Source organism: Rattus norvegicus, chromosome 8 (assembly GCF_036323735.1).
Source record: "Rattus norvegicus strain BN/NHsdMcwi chromosome 8, GRCr8, whole genome shotgun sequence".
NCBI classification, from domain to species: Eukaryota; Metazoa; Chordata; class Mammalia; order Rodentia; family Muridae; genus Rattus; species Rattus norvegicus.
The window spans coordinates 88215517-88218753 of NC_086026.1; positions in this window are offsets into that span (position 1 = coordinate 88215517).

Below are 3237 nucleotides of genomic sequence, written 5' to 3' on the forward strand. Positions count from 1 at the left end.
TGTTGGGAGGTGATTTTACGTTTGTCCTTGTAGGACAGACAAAGGTTAGTGGAAAACAATGTGTAACTCTCTCTGGGGCTCATATTTCTATAAATCATACAGTGTTCATCATAGTTAAGCAAAACTAAACCTGAGACAGTGTGGTGGAATTGACTTATAATCCCCCAATCACTTAAGAGACTGAAGTGGGAGCACTAGGAGTTCAGAATCAACATGGCTGTACAGTGAGGCCTGGTCTTAGGGGAACGGAGCCACTTACAGAGCCTGTATTCCTCCTCCTGCCTACCTTCGTCAGTGACTCAGAAGAACTCTCCCGTCTTCTGTTTTTCTGCATACTGGTGAAAACAAACGGGCATGCTTCCCTGACACTCTGGGCCTTCCCTCATTCTCTGAAGCGCCTCCGTTTGTGCCTACTTACTTTTTTAACTAAATGGTATTCTTTTTCTCTTTTTCTTCTCCAGCTCCCTCTTTGTGGCAGCTGAAGAGTTTTACAGCATGCCTGCCCTGTTGTTTTTCTGTTAAACTCTAGTAAAATTGTACTTGAGCTTTAGAAACAGAAACTACTCAGAGAGATGGCCCACGGGCTTGCTACATTTGCCGAGGACCTGAGTTCTACTCCCAGCTGATGCCTGTAACTCAGCTCAAAGGGTCTGATGCCCTCTTCTGGCCTCCACTAGTAGTAGCAAGACCTCCTTTGTGCCTCAAGTAATACCTTCCAGGAGCTTGTTCTTTTCAGCCCCAGGCTCTTCAGGAACTACCAGCTACTGTGTAGATGATGCCAAGTTAAGAACACCACTTACAACCAGTCCAGAAATGGGATCAAGTTATAACCCAGGCAGTGGTGGTCTGTCGTACACCTTTAATCCCAGTACTCGGGAGACTGAGGCAGGTGGCTCTCCAAGATGGAGGCAAAAGAAAGAAGGAAAGGGAGGGAGGGAGGGGGGAGAAGAAAGATAGACAGTTGTAAAGATAAAAATCCCAGGAAGTTGACTCCCAATGCCTGGTGAACATGTTATTTTGGGTGCTAAAACCAAGGGGACTAAGTCTGGGACTCCTAAAGAAGACAGTGCAGTCTAGGAGGGTCTCGGGCACCAGTGCAAGTCTGTCTGCAAGTGTGGAGACAGGGATTCAGAGGACAACCCATCCCTCACTGTGTTGTGTGCAGGTCGCTGGTATCCTATGGTGGTTTTACAGGTCACTTTTTGAAAAATCAATTTGTAGATTTGCTATTGATAAGCCCTTGTGTGAGGTTAATTTAGTACTGAGCAAATCACGACTTATTGGCCCTTTTTAGCCATTTGTCTTGTTACTGTAGGTTAGGAAGCCGTGAGACAGCCTTGAGTGTGGATGAAAAGTTATGACTGACTGTACAAAGCCACCCAGATCTGCTCCGTGAATTTTCCTGTCTTGAGAACAGTCTTCTGCTGGTGTTCTGTTTGATACCATGTACATGTAGTCAGGGGAGAAGCTGAAGAAATGGCTCAGCAGTTAAGAGCAATGGCTGCTTTAGCAGAGGACAGGGTGAGTTTCAGCACCCACATGGTGGCTCACTACAGTGTAACTCCAGTTCCAGGGGACATCCAACACCCTCTTCTGGCCTTCATAGGCATGTGGTACACAGACATACATGCAGGCAAAACACTCACACACAGTTTTTTTTATTCTCTAATTTTTTTTTCCAGTCCAGACTTTAAACCCCTCCTGGCCTACCTTTCCACTGTTCCACATCTCCCTCTTCCCCCAACCCCCAATGTCTCCAATGTCCCCACCCCACCTCACCTCCCCACTTGCTGGGGCCCCAAGTCTTTTTTTCAATTCTAGTACTAATTTAATTCTAGCAGGAAGATCAGAAATCCAGTCATCTTAAGTTTGAGACTAGCCTAGGCTATATGAGCCTGCCTCAGGTAGGTGGATGGGGGCTATCTGTAGCCCATGCAGTTTAATTTGTAGGTTAAAAACTGACTTGGGGGGCTGGGGTTTTAGCTCAGTGGTAGAGCGCTTACCTAGGAAGCGCAAGGCCCTGGGTTCGGTCCCCAGCTCCGGGAAAAAAAAAAAAAAAAAAAAAAAAAAACTGACTTGGGACATTTAAATCTTAGATTTCAGTACTTTAGAAATTTTCTGTAGTTTTAAACATTAGTGAAAGTACTAAAAAACAGACAAACTTATTTTGTAAGCTGGTTAAGGGAGGTTAAAAGTGGTCATATTATTTCATACAATAAAAATGTTTGCTCCTGCAACTGACCCTGCAACTGATTGCTTTAACAGTAAAGCAGTCCCTTCATAATTACTGATGAACTGTGTTTGGTAATGCTGTACCCTCTTTCCTTTTCTGGTACATGGGTAGTATATAGTCCAAGGCCTGCACTGGGGTAACCAGCCTTTATGGGTAGACTGGGGGATAATTTAACCAAGTGGGCCAGATGATCCTGCTTTTCTCTTTAATGTCTGCCAGCCTGTAAGCCTGCCAGGGAGAAGCCCCCATGTCTGCTTAGGCTCCAGCTAGAGTGTTTTCAAGGGCTCCAGTCACTTGGGCCTTAGACCTTAAGGTCTGATTATGGGGGAGGCAACCAAATATGTACAATTTCAGATGGCCATTTGGGTGCAGTTCAGTTTTCATAGGTATGTACCATTAGTTTTAGTCTTTCCAGATCAGGTCTGAATTATGAATTGTATCTTTTGACATAAAATCTTCTAAAGATCTATTTTATTTACATTGGTGCTTTACCTGTATGCATGTCTGTATGAGGGTGCCATATCCCTGAAACTGGATTCAACAGTTTTGAGCCCCCATGTGGATGGTGGGAATTGAGCCTGGGCCAGTGCTCTTAATTACTGAACTCTCTCCAGCCCCCTTGATACTTAATCTCAAAAGGTAGCCATTATTTTAGTCCGCACCACATGTGCATGTGTACAAATACATAGACTACATAGCAAACTTTAGCCTGGCATGTAGGGTTGCACACTTGAGCAATATAATGCACACCTGTAACCCCAAAATTTGAGAGGCTGAGGCAGGATTGCCTCGGATTGGAGCAAAACATACAGGGCAGCAATCCCAGGCACTGTAACCCCCGCAGTGGGGAGGCAGACTGGAGGAAAACCACAATTCAAGGTCAGCTTCTAGTACCTAGAAGTTCCAAACAAGCTGGAGCCACATGGCAAGGTGTGTTCAAAAGTAGGGGTCTGAGGAGTGGGTGGCTGGAGTGAGCAGCTCAGCAGTTAAGATCATTTGCTACT